The following is a 19,495-nucleotide window of genomic DNA, read 5'->3' on the forward strand; positions in this document are numbered from 1 at the left end:
TGGGTTTTAGAGTGTGGTGCGTCCTTTCAACAATTGCCTGACCTCTGTGAGAATAGGGAATTCCAAAAGTGTGGCAAATGCTCCAGTCCATCAAAAATGTGGCCAATTTTTGAGCTGTGTATGTGGGGCCATTTGTCAGTTTTCACCTCATGGGGGATCAGTTTGGCGAGATCTGGGCCCAGTGACACTGACAAGGACAAAAACAAAAGACGAGAGGCGCTCTCTCTTCCCGGGACCAAAGTCCCACAGCTTTAATGGAGAACAACTCCAGGAGAGAATGGGAGTGTCCAGGAGAGGACAGAGGATGTCCAGGGGAAGAAAGAGAGCGTCCACCTTGTGGCAGGAGATTTTAAACCCTCAGGGTGGAGGGGTGGTAAAAAAGAAACTAACTTAGTTCAACATAATACATCACCACACTGTAGTTTTCTGCATAATTGCTGCACTTGTTGAAAGCAAAATCATAAAATCTCCCCAAACACAACCGTGCAGTCCCAAATGACCCCAATGTGGGAGAAAAACCACTCAACCCCCCTGTATGCCCAAGCACCAGGTGTCACAGGGAACACCAACCCCTTCAATTAGAAAGTCCACACACACAGGTTCACCGGGAAAGGAGTATCTCTTTATGAGGGGACAGAATGCTCACTTTTCTCAACACAACACACACCATCCGCCACATCAGCATCCACCCACATCATCTTCCTCAAACATTCACACACTGAAAACACAGCCACAAATAAAACACACAGGAAAAATAGCAGCAATAAAGCAGGATTTGCTCAATTCACTCCCAGAATTGCTAGCAGGGCCTTATTGACACAGCAAATCCTTTCTGCCATCAGCCAGACCCAAACCAAACTGTACAGGCATATGTTGTGCATGGGACATCTCTGTGTGACTTGTGAACAGCCCTTCCCTTGCGTACGCCCTATGGGTTACTTTATACAGAGTTAAACATTCCCTTTCTCCAGAGTCCCAGCAGTCCTGACTGTCCCCCACGAGCAACAGCCGAGAGCAGAGGTGCCTCCAGGAAAGGAATGTCCTGGCAGCGCCCAAAGATGTCCAGAGCCCAGTTGTTCTCGCTGGAGCAGAGATACGTTCCTGCCACGGTCACCAAATGAGGTGTGGAATAGAACTCACCACAGTTAAAGGCAGAAGGTGGTATGTTTATTACAGCGCTAGGCACACGAGGAGTTGTCTCCTAAAGACATGTGTGAAGAATCACTGCTGCTCTACTTATCTAAAAAAGTCTTACATATTCATATAATTCCCAAAACAAGTAATTCATATTCATTAGGTACCCCACCTACCCCCTCTGTATTAAAGTGTGTTATAATTGAGTCCAAAGTTCCTTCACATTTGCAGATTTTTTCACATCACATGGGTAAGTGGGTTTTAAAGTGGGGAATGGTCTCCTTCTGATGAAGGCCAAGACATCTTCCTCAATTTGACCTCTTTCCTTATGCCCTGTTGGCAGGCTTTTGCACCCCTTGGCTATAGCTGAAGTTTCGGGGCCCAGGTGCGGGCTACGGTCCTCTTCTTTGTCACAAAGAAATCTGCATCCCATCCCGCTTCTTTAAACCTAGTAAAGACGGGCAAGTGATATATTACCCTAGCCTTATCTACCTTATCTGCTAAAAATTAACTATTCCTTATTATTTCTACTCTTCTTGCTATACTCATTCCCCCTAACTAAATCTTGCTAAAATTTTAACTCTTCCAGTTCTTTTAAATCCTTGACTCATTGGCCTCATCTCACATGCCAGCCATGTGTGAGCTGGTGCTGTAACTGGGAAATTCCACTCCTGAGCAGGAGATACCAGGCCTGGTTCTGAGCTAGAAGGGTGAGAAGGATGAGATGCACAGCGTTTTGATCCAGGGGATGTCCTGAAAGTGCACTGCCTACCTGCCCCTGCTGCTGAGCACCACTATCCATCTCCTTCTGCTCAGCAGATTTTTAGGACTCCAGGGCTTGGTATGTATTATTTGCTACTTCAACAAATAGAATGAATTTCCTTTGCAAGCCCTGGGTTTTGGTTTTGTCCTGGGTTATTTTGTGCATGGGTCTCCTCCTGAACCTGTGACAATGACCAGCAAGGACTTAAAGGACACTCCTTTCTCATGTCAGTAAGTTTGGAGAAGTAATTTAAGTATCATTAAGTCAATAAGTATCAATCAGTAAATTAAATAATTTGGTGGAATATTTAGCCTGTGAGTTTCAGCAAAGTATTGAATGGATACAAACTAGTAAGTGAGATTGCCGGGTATGCACATATTAGGGAAGTGATTCCCCACACACCCAGTGCTGAGATCAAGGATTGCCTCTCTTCTAACCCTGAGTAGGCAGCAGGGATCGGGCCCTGCTTGGTAACGTTCATTTTGAAGACTTCTGTTGAGCAGGTAAGAATGGTCAAAGTGAAATCTTTTACAGTTCTTTCCCTTTGGTTTACCTGTTTGAGGGTTAAGATTCTGTGCTGCAGGTGTCCTGGGTGTGTGCAGAGCAGTGCAGCCCCAGAAACCCCTTGGCTTGCCCACCAGTTGCCATGCCTTGTTGCCAGGTGTGCCCAGCTATGGCAGGAGAAGGAGCCCGCAGCGCAGTGGGCACCGTGCCCTGCCCAGCTGGGGCTCTCTGGCACAGAGCAGCAGCAGCACCAGCACTGTTCAACCCGCTCCTGCCTTGGCTTCCCCTGGCACACAGAAGCCTCTGGAAATCAGAACTGCCAGTGGCGTTCCCAGCTTGGAGCAGCTGCTGATGGCGGGCAGATGCTGCCAGTTCGACTGCTGCCAAAGGGGAAGAAAGGCAGAGATGAACACGCACCGGAGCCCTGGACATGTCCAATAAAGGTGCAAATACGTGGGGAGATTTGTTAGGAAGAATTTCAGCTGTGATGCCAACAGTGGCTTCTCTCCTGGTTCTGTGTATTCTAGACGAGTAATGCAATGGTTGGCTCTGACAATTAAGAAGTAGATGTTATGTGGATGTTCAAATGTGTAGTGATGGTATTGTAATATATCCTCCCATAGTCCTCTTTCCCATCCCCCTTGTAATAGCCTTGGTAGTCAGGGCATTTGGGGAGGGTTGGCTTGTGACCAGCAGGCAGGGTGTAACAACACCTGACCTCCAGTCAGGATGCAAGAAAGTAATCTCCACCACTGGACAGCAGAGAAAGAGTTGACTGGCAAAACTTTTAGAGGGGCTATGGATATAAAAGGCAGAGCATCCTTTTCGTATATGACCACATGGCTGCTAGTCACAGAGACTCCCAATGTAGCAATTTTCCCCTTTTTAGTCCTTTGTTAAGGTTTAATAAACCTTTACAATTTTAAAAGTGAGAGTCATTTTTCACATGTGCAATGCTGTGTGCCATTTTCTTGGTCTGATTTCATTTGCTTGTGTCCCATCTGAGTGCTCAGCTGGGGTACAGGCTGTAGGTGCTTGGGGCACCCTTGGAGTTCCTCTTGGATCCCCTGAAAAACAGGGTTTGGCCCATGAAGGGAATTTGTGCTGCTTTGTGACAGAGAAGAACTTCCCAGACTCTTTTGTGTTTGCTTTAGGGAAGGTTGGTTATTGCTTTGCATAAATTCACAGACCAACATGGAGTGTTTGCTTTGTGATGTCAGGGCATGGTTGCCACCCTGTCGTAGTGACATCAGAAGGTTGCCTTGGTGCACGGAAGGCCTCAGTGCCAGAGCAGCCCTAGGCCTTGCTCATATCAGGAGAACCCTCCTGGTTGGGGAATTTGTCAGTGGGTAGCTGCCCACTGACAAGAGCCTTGTTTTTTTTATATTTACCTAACTTTCAAAAAGGACAATGTTTCACCATCTGGCCAGGGCAGCTTTTGCTGTGTATGGCATTTCTTTCTCCATGTATTACATGACACACTTTACCCGTAAGTAGAGGTTTCCCTTCTACTTAGGTTAGGGGGTAACCTAACCTGGCTCTTGCATGTCTTCCTGCTCTTTCTTGGTGGCTGAGTTTCTGATTTTGAAAGAGAAAGAGCATTAGGATGCCACTGGTTTGGTAAAGCTCCTGTCAAGAGGTTCAGCTAAAAAGGGGGTGTCTGTAGCCACAGGGGCAGCATTTGCAGGGGAACCTGCAGGGCTTCCGTTCCCTCCACAGGAGAGTCTGTGGCAGCAGAATCTGTCATTTCCTCAGTTTGCTGGGACAGGCAGGACAACTTCCCAAATGCAGACTGGGACGCCTTCTCAGAAGGCCTTCTAAGGACTTTGTAGTTCTCCCCAGAACTCAGGGAAAGCTTCTTTTAATCTAAATTTTGTAATGAAAGGATTTGATTGTCCGTTTTGACCGTTGACTGTGTGCTAAAATAGTGATTCCCTTTGAAAGGAAATGCAAACTCCTAAGGAGTGAGTGTCTGCTCTTGAACCCTAGAGGTGCTGCTGTGCTCTTACACAACAGAACTGCCAGAGCTCAGGGGAATTTTGGGAAGCTTTTCTGGGCAACTGTTTCCTGCAAGTTAATGAGAATTAGTGCATGTAATTCATTGAAAAAAAAAAAAAGAGTACCTGAAGGAGAGGATTTCAGAAGCTGTTTTATGTGTTTGGTAGAACACGAGCATTGAGTGTTAAAGAACAATTTGCATTTTCTTGATCATATTTGTATTCATTTACTGGCTAAACAGGCCGAAGTGTAGGCACAGCCTACACTTGTTGTCCTGATCTCTTGCTGACTGTGTGAATGAAATGTGTCTCCTGGAGGGGTGTTGAGAAACGGGAAATTATCTCTGTTTGGGTTGACTTGTTCTGTGGGATTCAACAGCTCAGGCAGTTTTCTGACAGCATCTGGTTCATTTTCCCTTCCCACTATAGGTCACCTGAAGCGTGTATTCAGCAGTTCTGAAGATCCTGAGGTGAGTGAGAAAGGAACATTTCATGTTCCTGGTGTTTAAGAATTGTAGAGCAAGCTGAGAGCTTGGCCAGTAGCAGTAGATTGTAGAGGGCCAGCTAGGAAGGCTGAAAGAAAATCCATTTCCATGCCTGAAAACAATAGTAACAAACGCAGCGATAGATATTTTTAAATTTCCTTCTCAGAGTTTGAAGAACTAAAAACCTAGTTTTGAAAGGAGAACGATGCTTGCTGACAGCAGATAGGAAAAATTTAATTAAGAGCAATTTCCTGTACAGTTGAATTAGATCATTTTAATTTAAACAGAGTGACTTAGAATCCTATTCCTATTAAATTTAATGATATCTACTTAGAAGATGTGGTTATAGAACAGGAAGGCCATCTTGCAATGGTGCCTGCTGGATCTGAAGTGAAATGGGCACCTTTGTGGCTGGGGAGCTGCGTGGGCCCAAAGGACGCAGGGCTGGCGGCCGTGAGCAGCTGAAGACGAGGCAGCGTGGGGCCAGGGGGCCAAGAAGGCCAAGGGCACGGTGGCTGTGCCAGCAGCAGTGGGGCAGCAGGAGCAGGGCAGTGGCCTGTGCTGGGCAGCGCCGCGGCCACAGCTGGAGTGCTGTGTGCAGCTGTGGGCCCTGGGAAGCAGAAAGTCATGGAGGGGCTGCAGCGTGGGCACAGAAGGACAGGGGAGCTGGGCAAGGGGTGCAGCACAAGGCCAGGGAGGAGGGGCTGAGGGATCTTAACCTGGACAATGGGGGCTCATGAGGGACCTTCAGGCAGCATTCCATAGATCCCTGCCTTAGATCCATAGAGGCAATGCTCAGCACAAGGGCTGTTTCCCTGCCAAACATCCCTTCACTGCATCCAAGTGCTTTAGACACTGGAGTGGGTAACACTTTCATATTTTGTTTATTTGTTTATTTGTTTGTTTGCTAGAAGGAGAAGCCTTGTGTAATTTCTTCTTCTCCAGGGAGCAAGGGAGCTTTTTCCCAATCTTTCCTGCCCTTTTCCAGCACTGGCAGAAACACATCACTTTCAGGGTAACAGCTCTCGTGTCTTTTGGCAGCCCAGGGAATCAGTGTGTGTTGTGTTTGGGAATTGAGCAGGAAATCAATGCCTTTGCATTCCAGCTGCTCCTCAGAGATTAGAGGAGCTGGAGGGGCTGGGCTGCATTTCTGATTACAGCCACTTCAGCACCATCAGTGTGGTCGAGTCCAAGAGAAGAACTTGCCCAAGCACAGATGCACAAAGAGTGCAGTTCCCAGTGCAATGCTCTGGGTCTGGTTGCATTCCATAGGGACTCACACACTCCAGATTCCCCAAGAGTGTGGGTTACTGAAGCAACAGGAGAGCAAGTTCAGGATGGCTGCTGATTGGGGCACTGCTACCGAGTGCTGATGTGTGTAGCAACAGAAAGGACAGTATTGATTCAGGGTGACCCCCACGTGGTGAATAATGTGCTTTGGCTCTATGATTTAGAAGGTTAAACAAATGCTTTCTTAACCTATGTTATATTACACTAGTACTATATTAAAACTAGACTAAAGAGATACTATACTAAAAAGCTACTAAAGAAAAACTCGTGACTGTCTCCAGACAGTCACGACACAGCTTTTATCTAATTAGCTAATCAAGCTAAACAACTATCACTAAAATCCAATTAACAAATCCCTTTCAGTAAACAATCACTATAACACATTCTACATATACTAAACAACAAGAACAGCCAGTAGAGATAATAATTGTTTTCTCTTCTTCTCTAAGTTTCTCACTACCTTCCCTTAAAAAAAAACCTAGGAGAGAGAATTATATCTCTCTGTGTTCAAAGAATGTAAATACCACAGTACAGTAAAGAGAGATTATAAAAGTGAGATCTGTCTATCTATCTATCTATTTGAATCTTCCTGGCTCTGCTCCAAAGCAGTGGAAGATGCAAAGCTCACCTAAAGGCATCCCTTCAGGAGAGGAGTAGAGACGAGTTCCATTGACTGATCGTGAGCAGGCAGAGATGTTTCCCCCTCCAGAGATGGTTGTTTTTCCCCTCACGTTTTTCTCCTCCAGCCTTTTGTGCCCTGAAGCCTTCTTTTTATCCTTTAAATTTTTGCATGTCCTAAGGGAGTGGAACTATCCCATGCTGTAGCTGGGGTCTGGTGACTTTGCTCATACACGCATTACATGACACATGGTTTCCTTTGCTGGCATTCCCAGGGCTGTGTAAGTGCATTCGTTAATGGGGCCTTATGAGAAACTCTGTTACTGCTGGTCAGAATTCTCAGTTGACAAAAGAGGGAGAAGAAACATCTTGGTCCTCCTCCATGTACTGAGGTGGCCATAGAGGTTCTCTGACTTCCATCAGAGATCTTTGCATGCATCCTTATCTCCTGAATGACCCAGTTTTCTAACAAGAGTGTGGATGTCAGGAAGGAGGAATGCTGGTGCAGGCCTGAAGAGAAGGTGAACTTCAGGAGTGTCTCTCACAAGGAGTGAGCTCACCCAGGAAGCCCCTGCAGAGCCAGGATGGAGCTGTGGGACAGGGCGGGGTGTCAGTCACTACTGAAAGACAAACAGGACATGGCAGAAGCAGAGGGAGGCCCTCACCAGACCCCTGAGAAATGCCACCCCTTCCCTGTCAGCTGCCTGAGAGGCTGTTGGAGCTTCAGTCCCAGATGGCCCCAGATTGTAGGGCCAGGGTCACTTTGGAATCTGTGCCTCTTCTTGGGCAGAGAACGACCCAGCAGAGCAGCAGCACAGTGCTTTGGGAGCGTGTGAGCCCAGCAGCCTTTGAGTCGTGGCCCACAAAGTGCGTATGGGAAGTTGAAACCCATCTTCTCTTGCTTTCTGTGCAGGTGCTTCTAGAGAGAGAGCAGGAGCACACTGCCTCATCTGAGATGCCATTCCAGACTCAGGGAGAGCTGTTCCCTGCCCGAGAGCAGGAAGAGCAGCGCAGGCAGCAGGTGGAAGAGCCACAGGAGAATGGCCAGGTAAGCCTGACTGGCCAGGGCACAGAGGGAAGGGCAGGAAGAGGGGCATAAACCAGAGCTCCTGGGACTGAGGAGGCCAGGAGTCCCACAGGCACTGAAAGGACAGAGCCTTGGAATCTGCAGAGATCAGCACCAGGACAGGATGGTTACAGTGGAAACAGAGCTGGGAAGGGAAGCAGAAAGAAGAGGCTAAATAAATGTGATTTTGAGGCTAAAAGAGGAAAAAGCTGAACTTGATGGCAGCTCTCAGTCCCTTGCTCTGCTTTTGTGTGTACAGAACATCAAGGCAGAGCCACAAGCAGAGCTGCCCGAAGCTCAGAGTGCCATCACGGCAGTGAAGAGGAGGAATGAAGACATCCAAGAGGAGAAGAATCTCCCTATGCAGAGTGGCAATCAACAAAAACAGGTGAATGAAGGAATGGCAGCCACTCCACTCCTGAAAGAGAGTCCTTTCCATTGTTGTTTACAGAAAATTGACAAACAGATGCAGGCACAGCTGTATAAAACTGAGGCTAGGACCAAGGTAAGGAAGATGAAGCTAGACAAAAAAATTAATTTCATCAAAGAGAAAATGAATCGCCTCCTTCAGGAGCAAAAGGCTCTAGAAAAGCAAGTGAGTGAATTAGCAATAGGCACTGCAGCCATCCAAGGGGTGGTTTCTGCCCTCCTTGCCTTTCCAGTGCAGAGCAGCAGGGGGTGGGTGATGCCTCTGAGTGCCATCCTGATGAGGCCTCTGTTAGAGCTGCTCTCAAGGACACTTCCTGCTCTGCTTGATCTCAGCTGATGCTCTAGACAGTGGCATTACTCCTTTGGCCATTTAGCCAGCAGTCATCCGAATGAACTCCTGCTGGCTTCTTCCAGTTGACCTTGTTTTTTTCTTGAGGTGTTTTTGCAGGTGAACATGGTCACTCACATAGATTTGGAATACGAACTACAAGCTGTCTGTATCCCTTGTGAATAATCTGCTCCTGTCCTTTTCTTTCCTTTCTTCCCAGTCGATGACTCCTGGCTGACGGGGACAAGCTGTAGTCTCTGACTGCTTTTTTCTGTTTGACTTCAGGTTGAAGTGTCGCCATCCTACCTGGCAACCTGCAGAGAGTTCCAGCAAATGACGGTCAACCTAGGGCCCCGAGGCTGGCATGAGGCCCAGGAACTGAACCATCCAGAGATGCTGCAGGATGAGCACGTCCCGAGGAAGGTGCAGAAAAAGAGAATTTCATGGCAGGAGGTAGAACATTAGAATGAGGAGCTGCAAATGTATCTGCAGACCTAGGAGGGGGAAAGGAGTCTTTGGGAGGAAGTGGAGCAGTCGTTGCTGCAGTCATCCTTTAGAACAAGAAACTGGCTATGAACTCGAGTAAAACCAGCGTCTGGTTTTGAACATTTGGTTTCACAAGTGGACATCCAAAGCAATCCAGTTGAAGAGCTCTGCATGTGGCTGACAGCAGCTTCCTAAGGGCTTGCATTTCAAATGGCAATCTCTCTTGCATTTCAGGGCAATCTCTGCCACACCTTCCTGACATCAACTCATTTCTTGTCTCAGATCTACACCGGCTCTGACACTGAAGCTGCTGCAGAAGCAGCAGTGCCATCCCAAGGAGCCTTTGCTCCCCAGCTGAAGAAGTGGAGCCTGAGCCCTTGGTTCACCTCCCGTGCTGACCCAGCTGCTGCTCGGCAACAGGAGATGGCGGGTGACTCCCTGGAGCAGCAGAGTATGTCTGGTATCTTTCTTATCTGAGGGACAGTGTGTTGTGTGCACTGTCAGCATAGCTGTACCAAAGGGTTCTCCTCAGTTTAGTGTTACAGAAGTGCTGGCATTGCTCCGAGACAGCAAGAGAGAGCTCTGGGTGTTCCTGCTGCCTCTGAGAGCAGCTTAGACCGGCTGGAGTTTTTCTGGGCTTCCCTCTCTGCCGAAGGCAGAAGCAGGGATTGTTCCTGGATCAGCAGAATGCTGTGCTGCTTGAGTCCTAGCCACTGGCAGAAGCCCTGCTGAGATCAGTCTCTAGGAGAACACAACAAGCCCTTTGTGATTCTGCAGTACAACCCAATGAATCTGCTTCTTGCCCTTAACAGCTGCCAGTGCTGTGCTCTCAGATAAGATCTGGTAGGGTTGAGAAGAGAGCCCAGTGGATTCTGTGTCTACCATCACCTGTTGGGACAAAAATCTCAGTGTGGCTGATCTCAAAGCCCATCCTGTTGTGTCCTGAATGGGGGCAACAGCTTGTCCGGGTCTCAGGCTCACTCTGGCTTCTTCCCATCAGTGCCTGTCAGTGCTCATGCTTGGGCTTTGCCAGCCTTGTTGTGGTCGCTGCCCTGCCCCTGAGGGCTGGTGGGAATGCAGAGGCTGGAGCCTTCCTTAGCTGGGAGGGTCCTGTTGCTGCCCGGCTGCTGCAGCGCGGAGCTGCCTGAGGCAGCAGCCCCTTCTCTGGGCCAGCTTCTGCCTTGCACGGCCTGGACTCACAAGAGGGTCAGCATCTCCTCTGGGCAGCTCTCTGTGTCACAGGGGCGTGTGAGGAGCACTGCTGTGCCCGTGCCTCTGTGCCCGTGCCCGCCGTGCTGAGTTGGGAAGATGGGGACGTGTGCGGTGCCGAGAGGGCGAGTGCAATGGGAGCGACTGATCCGCGCTGTCAGGGTGAAGAGAAGCGGCGCAGTTCTTCACGCGGGGCACGGGCAAGGGCGTCTTTGGGCTCAGCCTGCTCATAAAGGGTGAGGGTCCTGATGCTGAAAGCCCCGTGGGCATTGGTTCTAGCATGAGCTGCTCTGGTTTACAAACACAGAGGCATTCTTCTGGCAAACTCGTGCAAGTTAGAAAAGATGGGAACACTTGGCAATATTCCTCCTGTTCTGAACTTGGCATCTGTTCAGAAGAATTGATTCTAGATGTCTAGGTGCATTTAATCTTAGCAAGGAGGAAACCTTTTCTAAATCTCACAGTGTTTATTCCCAAGAAAACAAAGGCACTGTTAGTTCCAGCTCTCCTTAATGTTTCTAGATGACAAACTTACTTGCCTTTCTAGGTATTCTCTTCTGGTCTCAGTCTCCTCTGAATGTATCTCCCAGTGCTTCCCTGTGTGTCTGCTGTCAAGAGGTCTCTAAATTCAAAGGATGCTATAAATCAGTCTCTGTGCCAGCCACTTGTGCTGTGGGCCTGCTGTTCTTTTCTTGTTGTTCCAGTTCCTGTTCCTGTTGTTGTTAGCCAACTGTCCACCAAGGGAGGGCTCAGAGTCCCAGACAGTTGGGCTGCCTTTTGTATCTCCTAGAAGGTGAGATCTCTGCTTTAAAGTGAACATCTTGCATTTTTTTTCCTTCAGGGAGAATGGTGAAGATGGAAAATCCTATTCTAAAATACATTGAACTGGAAAATATTGACAGTGGGTGAGTCCAAGCAATGTTAATTGTACAAAACTATGCATCAGGTGTTTTGCTGATGGAATAGGTATCAAGTGTGAAGTCAGACAAGCTGCAAATGTGTTCAGGCACTGGGCTTAGATTGTCAGTGCTGATCAGAATTTCTAAGCGTGCTCAGAAGGCATTGTCAAAGACATCTCCATGCTTCCAGTGTCCTGCAGGTCTTAGGCATTGACAGCACAGATCTCCTGTGTGGGCTGGCTTTCACTGCAAGGTCTAAATGGCTTCTCCTTTCTCTGCTGTTTTGTTTCTAGGACTTTTGGAGATGTTTATAGAGCACTCGACACTGCCACAGGAGGAGAGGTAAATGTCAACAGCCCCTGCAGACTCTGCTGCACTCAAGGGCTTTCCCCACTGGTGTGAGCTGTGGCTGGAGGTTTGGGCAGAGCTGCGCTGAAAAGGCTCAAGAAGCACAGATTGGTGCCAGCCCACAGAACACGTTTGGGACTTTGTCCTCCTCAGCTGCTGGAAGGAAGGCACGGAGGGCAGCGGTTCCTTTAAGAGAAGGACATGCTCACATGCTCTCCATTGCTAAAACAAAGGTGGTGCCTGCGAGCACCTCACTGCTCTTTGGGGCTACAGCTTCAGAGTCCTGAATTCTTGATTCTGGCTGCCAGCAAATCCATCTGAAAGTTACTGGTAGTTCCTTAGCCACCTGCAGTGCTGCACTCAGGAACTACACAAGGGAGAGATCTGCAAGGCGTCCCTGAAAGCCCTGAGCCCGGCCCATAGCCCAAGATGTATCCACAGAGTATTAAAGCATGGATTACTTCTTCTGAGTCCCAAACAAAGCAGCAGAGAGTGTGGTCAGAGGTTTGTGGGTGATAACTGAGACACCGCTGTTACCAAGTGGTCAAGGCAAAATGTCAGTGGCCCCACGTGTCCTGTAACTGGCTCCCAAGGGAGCAGAGAAATGGGCTGTTGGAATGTCAGTTCCTAATTACTGCAGTGCCTAATCACAAGGCAGTTTGGCACAGCTCAGCTGTGTCATTGCAAAATCACTCGCTCCACGTGTTTTGTGGTCTTGTGCCACCAACCTCTCAAGTTACTGATTTTCAATGTCATTTTAGGTGGCCATAAAGAAAATACAGCTTCAAGGACTGAGGAAGAAGGAACTAAAAGTCAACGAAGTCATGGTCATGAAGGTGAATAGAAATCCCAACCTGGTCAACTGCTTAGACAGGTGAGTTGTGCTTTTGTCCCATGAATGTTTGTTCACGTACTGCAAACATGCAAGGTAAAATCCCACTTTGGCCACTGGCAGAAAATAGAGCTGTAATTATTGGCCAATAATTATTGCTCTTTTCATCTCCAGTGGATGGGAAGAGATGGCATTTTGTCTGCATGAGTCTTCGCTGGCACACGGTATTTGAAAATTGTTCAAAAACCCGGATGAGTCGTGTCTTACTAAATCAATGATCTCTATATTCACAGCCACCACTTGGTTTTGGAGCTTGATTTTTTTCAAGTGTCTTCTTACGTCCAGGTAAACTAACAAGGATTTCCCTTGGATTGTTGCCACTGTTTTCCATTGCTATGCATGCCAGGAAGACGACGTGCTTTTTTCCAGAAACGCCATGTATGACAGGCTTTTTATCTGGGCTCTTACTCAACTGCACATTTTGCTTGCTGCTCATCTAAGACATCTCCTTTTTCACAGCTGTGCCTTTTCCTTGAGACTGCACAGATGGCAAACAATGCACAGCCAAGAGGGAATGTGTATTCCTTTATTTTGTCTTTGTCTCAAAGGGACCTGAAAAGAAGAATCAACCTGTCTTTTCCAAACAGCAACCTAGCCATGTACATTCATCTCCATGCCCTTGTTTCCTTCTTTCAGCTACCTTGTGGGTGAGGAACTGTCCCTGGTTATAGGGTACATGGATGGAGGCACTCTGAGCAATGTCATCAGCCAGACCTACCTGTTGGAAGATGAGATAGCAGCCATCAGGTCAGCAATCTCATCTGTGTTTCCAAGGGCTTGGGCAGGATTGTCTGGGAACAGGGGCTCAGAGCTGGAGTGATTTCCCGTGCCAAGCTTTGTTTCTGTGTTGCTGCTATTCTGTGGGTAAGTAAAAGCATCTCAAGTGAAAGGCCTGCCAGTGCCCCTGCACTCTCTGTACTCAGTGCCAGTACTCTTATCTTCTGCTGTTGTATTCTCGCTCTAGCTCTTGTATTTGTATTTGCTGTTCTCCACCTTGCCTCTCTAAATGTTTGCCTGGAGTTTGTCTTCACTGCATTCCTTGCCTGTAAAAGCAAAGGTGCTGGTGTCAGGATTTGAAATGACCAGCAAAGAAAAAAGACTCATTTCTCACAGTCCTCAGCTGAAAAGGATAGTAGTGCAGCCAAAATGCTCTTTGCTTCCAGAAAATGACTGGTGTGATACTTCCACGCCTGTGCTGAGGCCAGGAAGAAAATCTTTGTCATGCAGCCTCCCACCCAAAAGTGATCTGCTTCACACCAAAGGGAGGGACTTTTCCTTTCAAAACCCCTCCTTTGTCCTCTGCAAGGAAAAAGCACGTCCACTGCAGCAGGAGTCATCCTGGATGGTTGGCAGGGGACAGCCTACAACAGCAGATGCTGTTGCTCTTTCAAAAGATGACGTGCCTTTCCTCAGAAAGGTCCTGCTCTGCAAGGGTTGGAGCAGCAAGCTCTTCCTCTCAGTGGCCATTACTGCCCATTCCCCTGGAGAGGGAATCTTTTAGGTTGTTTCCTTTCTTGTATGATGAAATCACATCACTCATTTTTGCCCTCCTCTTTCTGTTTTCTCTCTCAGTGCCTGCAAGGACTGCATTTTCTTCATTCAAACCATGTCATCCACCAAGATGTGAAGAGCAGAAACATCCTTCTCAGAACTGATGGTTCTGTCAAGCTGGGTCAGTATATTCTTGGTCAGGTGCAGCGTTCCAGGGATGTGGGTGTGTGGCTGCTTGGAGTGACTGCCAGCTCCCCAAAAATGGTGCTGGTGGCAGTGCAGGGACCCCTGCTGCGAGCCGAGGGCACAGTTGCAACGTGCACAGAGGTATAAGGAACCACAAGCAGTCAAGAGTGGCCTTGCTCTGTGTGTGTCCCTTCCAGACAGAGGGAGCTACAATCTAAAGCTTCAGTGGCAAAAAGTCCACTGCTGTGAGCAGTGTTAAGAAACTTGGGTTTTTTTGGAAGTGGCCAATTCCATACTCCCTTGGCTAAAGCCCCAAGGAAATCGAGCGTGGACAGTTCTCCAGGAGATTCAACAGCACATTCTTAGCCCGAGAGTGGGGAATTCTTTTGCTTGGTTTCCTAATTGGAGCTGGCTTTCATGGTTTGTTGTTTTCTCCACAGCTGACTTTGGCCTCTTTGCTCAGCTCAGCCCTGAGCAGGGCAGACGGAGCTCCATGGCCGGCGCTGCTGGGTGGCTGGCGCCTGAAGTGGTGACAGGTCAACCATGTGGTCCCAAAGTGGACATATGGTCTTTGGGAATCATGGGCATTGAAATGGTGGAACGAGAAGTTCCTTCCTGGAATGCAACTCCTGTCTTGGTAAGGTGCAAATACTCACTGATCCCACTGTCTTTCTCACCTGTCCCATGTTCTGTGTGCCATTGGACAAAATCCCATTGCCATCTGCTGGCATCACTTCCACTAAGGTCCCCTTCTAAAAATGCCCCTGCAACACATCAGCATCTGCTGTAGCTTTGGTTGTATCAGAAAGGGAAGTGGCAGTTCAGAAACCTGCCATTTTGGCCTCTGGCCATACCTGACATTTCTCACTTGTTTTTTGAACAATGTTGGAGCTCTCTTTCTGAAGCTCTCTTTCTGAAGGACAAGAATTTGTCAGTGGAGAGGGTAGACATGTGATAAACATCCTGAGCAATGGAGGTTAGACCTTCCCAGTTTCAATTTTATAGAAAACATAAGAAAAAAAGGAAAAAGAAAAGTAAACAAAAAAGAAAAAGAGAAAAAACCTACTACCAAACCAACTGCTACTTGAGCAGCAGTTCTGCTTGCTTTTTCATTTTTTAAACACAGCTCTTCTCTTCCATTCTGTAGTATCTTTTCCAAATCCTGTGGGTCTTTGAAACTTTCAGGCTTTCAAGTCACCTGTACATTGTTCAGTCACGTATGTGGGTGGCCTGGATAAGTTTGGGATGTGTTTTTCTCTGACTGCAGTTAGAATTGTTTGCCAAACCCTTGGCTGTTTCTTGGTACTTTAACAAGTTGATGAGCTTGCAGGCAGGTGCCTGGGCTGGGATCCAGTATGGGCAGTTGACACTGGTGCTGTGTTTCTTTACCACAGGAGCAGGGACATCCCTGGCCTGCACAGTTCTAATGACAGGGAGGGCTCCAGCTCCCCACCATGGTCAGTGGCTGAGCTCAGATGAGAGTCAGGATAAAACCCTCTTTGTCACCTCTGGTGATGTGGGAAAAGGACAGAAAGCCACATAAATTATTTGTACAAAAGGGGAGTGCTTTGCCATTTCTGGTTTTGAAATTCTCTTTTGGGTTAAAGAGGATAATAGCAAAGTCTCTTTGGTCACCATCTACTTCAGTGCCATGAGCACAGAGTTATCATGACAGTGGTGGGCATTTTTATGGAAACTCCAAGGCCTCTTGCCATTGTTATTTTTGTCTGTTTGAGATGGATTCTTCAAGTTGAGGTTTGAATAGTTCCAAGTTGGTGTCTTATGTTTCTAAATACCATGTTGCAAAAGCAGAATGAGCTTTCTCCCTCTGACTTGTCAGCGCGTTAGAGCTTGGTTCCACATGAACCACACTGGATAATGATCAGCCGATGTCTTGCCAATCTACACTGTAATTCCTTGGCCTGAGGAGTATCAGAAACACCTGCTGAGCTCCATGGACACTGTCAGCTGCATGGAAGTGAGCATCCTTGGCCTTGCTGAAGAAACTGGAGCTCAGCTTAGGTTAGATGCTGTTGAGCAGGAGAAAGGCTGGAATTGTCAGGTGTTTCCAGAGGCCTGCGTGCCCAGAGGGACTGAGTTCTGGGGAGCAGCTGGATGTTTCTGCACATCATGGAAGGGAATTGCCAGACAGCTCAAGCCTCACCACAGGCAAACACTCCCCAGCTCTTCTCAGGCAACATTTGCTTTGGGTTTCAAGTTGTTTCCACTTGTCTGTCTGTGAAGATGCCCCTAAAACCACAAGGCAAGCCTCTCAGAACTGGTATTGCATTTCCAGAAATGAAGAAAAGAAGCCCAAACACAAGAAAGTTGCTAAGGCACTGGTTTTTTAGAGAGGAACTTAACCCCCTGTGCAGTTTCTCCTCACTGGGAAGCATGCCTGAAACCTGGGCATGAGGGTGTAAAGGCCACAGAGTCTCTTCTGCTTCTTATGCAGTGCTGCTGAAACACTCAGTGACCGTGTTTCTCTCCTAGCCCAAGGCACATTCTGCACATCACCAAGTCAGAGCCTAGTGATGTGGAGAGCCTGCCAAAACCTCCCATTTGTTTCCTGGCACTTTCTGGGATGGGCCTACCATTCATGCATTGACTTGAGTAGCCAAATGAGTCGAGGGTGACTGTAGGGATGGAACTTCTCCTGATTTGACCATGAAAAGTTTTTCTTTTCCATGTAAGGAAAGCAGAAATTTTCAGACTGCTGAGAGACAGAGCTGCAGGTGGCTCCTGTGTGTCCATGCAGGCCTTTTCATCCCAGTACATTTGTGCATGCATCTTAATGTGTCTGTATTGAAGATGAGATTCCCAATGTTTGTTTCCTTACCTGAGGAATACCTGGTGGATTTCCTTTCTTTGCTTCCAATTCCCATTGTTTTCAAGAACAAAGCAAAAAGCTTGATTAGTTTTCTTTTATGGCAGCTGTGCTTAAGGGACAAGAAGCACTGCAGAGATACTTTTCATGTACTAACCCTTGGATACAGTAGAGTCAGTATAGCAAAGTCCTTCTTCCAAAAAGCCTCTCAAGCTGGTGTGAATCCTCAGGGAAGGAAATGTGCTTGTGCTGATGTAGTTCCCACTAACTAGGTCAGTCAATGAAATCAGCTGCCAAGGCAAGATCTGCAGGATGGTGGGAAAGCTGTGGCTGCATCGGAGTTTGGGTTTTTGGTTGTAAAGGAAAGTCATCTCTGGGTCTCTGCCAGGGCACAAAGTGCCACTGCAGAGTGGAGCTTAATCAATGGGATCTGGGAGAGCAGTGACAGATGGAAAGAAGCAGGTGGAGCCTGGTGTCTCCTTTTTCCCCAGCCTCAACTCCTGATAGCCACAGGAGGAAGACAAAAGCTGCAGCAGCCCAACCTATTTTCTTCTTGCCTGCGTGACTTCCTGAGCTGCTGCCTGCAGAGAGACGAGGAGCGGCGCTGGTCTGCCAAGGAGCTCCTGCAGGTAAAATGTGAGGGGGCTGCAGGTGAAACAGGCTCTGAGGGATGGGCTCCTCCTCCACTCAAGTCCAGGGCATCAGATGAGCTCCCTTCCTCCTCACCTCCATTCTTGGTGCTCTTCAAATGAAAACAGTGAGGAATCCTAGACTGGGCTGGGCTGGCAGGGCCCTGTAAAGGTCCTCCGGTGCAAGTGTCCTGCAATGAGCAGGGACATCTTTAAAGAGATCAGGTTGCTCGGAGCCCTTTGACACCCGAGCCAGAATGGTTGCAGGGATGGGGCACCTACAAGCTCTTGGGGCAAGCTTTGCCAGGGTGGCACCATGCTGAGTAAACAAGTTCTTCCTTAGACGTACTCTGATTAGATGCCCTTTGTGTTTAAAAATATTTGTCCATATCCTATTATAACTGACCCTGTTAAAAAAGATGTCCCCCACTTTCTTCAAAGCCACTCTGAAGTCTTAGAAAGTGGCAATAAAGTCTCCCTGGGGCCTGTTCTTCACAAAACTGAATAACTCCAGCTGCCTCTGCATTTCCTGAGAGGAGAGGCGCTCTGTCCTCTGACTGTTTCTGTCACCCTCTTTTGTAATTTGGTGGAGTGTTCAGTTTTATCTAAAGGCAAAAGAATTGAAGTAGAGCAATGCAAGGTACAGAGACATGAAATGGTGGTGGAGGAGCCCAAGGAAGCCAGTCCCAGCTGAGCAGTCAGAGATTTGGCTGTGGGCAGGAGGGGCTGTGGGGGGCTCACTCTGAGGGGCCCTGGTTTGTGCCCCCCAGCCCACCCTTAGAGGTTTCTGCCACGCAAACAGGGACAGCTGGGAGGGACTTGTCCCAGCCCCATCTGCTGCCTGGCATGCTCTAGCAGACGGGAACTGTGCCAGGGTTACTGCCAGGTTGTGTGGCAGAGAGGGAACTGCAGAGCCCAGTGCCACTGGGCTGGCCCTGCTGGGAAGGAAGGTGCCATCCAGCACACGAGGGGCAGGGCATGGAAAGGTAGACACTGCTTTCTGTCCCTGTGGGAATTAGCACAGTGCCTGTCTTTCAAAGGCAGAGACCTATGTGAGTCATTGGAATTTGCTGAAAGCAAGATAACCCAGGGACAGAAAGCACCATTTCTAGAGCACTGGCAGGGCAAAAATCCCAACAAGATAAAGAAACCTGAATAAATGGATGAGTGGGATTCTGGGCCAGGTTTGCCTATGATGGCAGGGTCCTGCACATGACTGCTGGGTATCAGATGGTCCCACTGCTCCTCTTTCTGGGTCTTTTTAGGACTCAGAGCAATCCCAATTGAGCCTGTGAAGCACTGAGCTTGGAAAGTAATGGTTCACTGTTCACTGTTCTTTGTCTTTTTGTTGTTTGTTTTTGGTTTATTTGTTTTGGTTTGGTTTGGGGTTTTTTGTTTGTGTTTGTTTTCTTTTTTTGTTTTTATTTTTGTATTCGTTTTTTGGGGTTTTTTTGTGAACAGCATCCATTTGTAACATCAGCCGAGGCTGCATCCACCCTGGCACCACTCATCATCTCAGTGAAGAGGAGGATGGAGAAGCAAACAGTGCTATAATCATACCAGGACCATTTTCTCCATAGCCATCTTAGAGTAGGATTGTAGAGTAGGACTGTAGAGTAGGATTTAGAGTAGGACTATGTGGAGAAAAGAAAAAAGACTCTGCACAATTTAATGTGAATCAAGGAGAAGCCATTTATTGTGCTTCTAAACATAGTTTATAATTACTTCCTATCCTATATCTTTCTGTAGTCATGCATTGTTTGGTTGCATCTTATTCTTAATCTAATTGGTAGATGCTGTAAGGGTAATTTTATTTGGGTTGCTACCCCTTTTTCTGCCAGCAACTCTTCTGCTTCTTCTTTCTGCTCGCAACATCACCTTTTTATCCACAAAGTTGAATGCAGCTTTATTAAA

At 47.8% G+C, this 19,495-nt stretch overlaps 1 long non-coding RNA gene and 1 pseudogene across 1 annotated transcript; both read left to right on the forward strand.

Moving 5' to 3' along the window:
- The window catches only part of LOC141727363 (uncharacterized), a 523,654-nt pseudogene that overhangs the window by 413,812 nt on the left and 90,347 nt on the right, over positions 1-19,495 (forward strand).
- On the forward strand, positions 14,606-19,244 carry LOC141727360 (uncharacterized). The gene is made up of 3 exons (XR_012578390.1): positions 14,606-14,762; positions 17,444-17,581; positions 19,043-19,244. It is a non-coding gene; the product is annotated as an uncharacterized LOC141727360 (long non-coding RNA).

The sequence above is a fragment of the Zonotrichia albicollis genome, unplaced genomic scaffold (genome assembly GCF_047830755.1).
Source record: "Zonotrichia albicollis isolate bZonAlb1 unplaced genomic scaffold, bZonAlb1.hap1 Scaffold_121, whole genome shotgun sequence".
Taxonomy (NCBI): domain Eukaryota; kingdom Metazoa; phylum Chordata; class Aves; order Passeriformes; family Passerellidae; genus Zonotrichia; species Zonotrichia albicollis.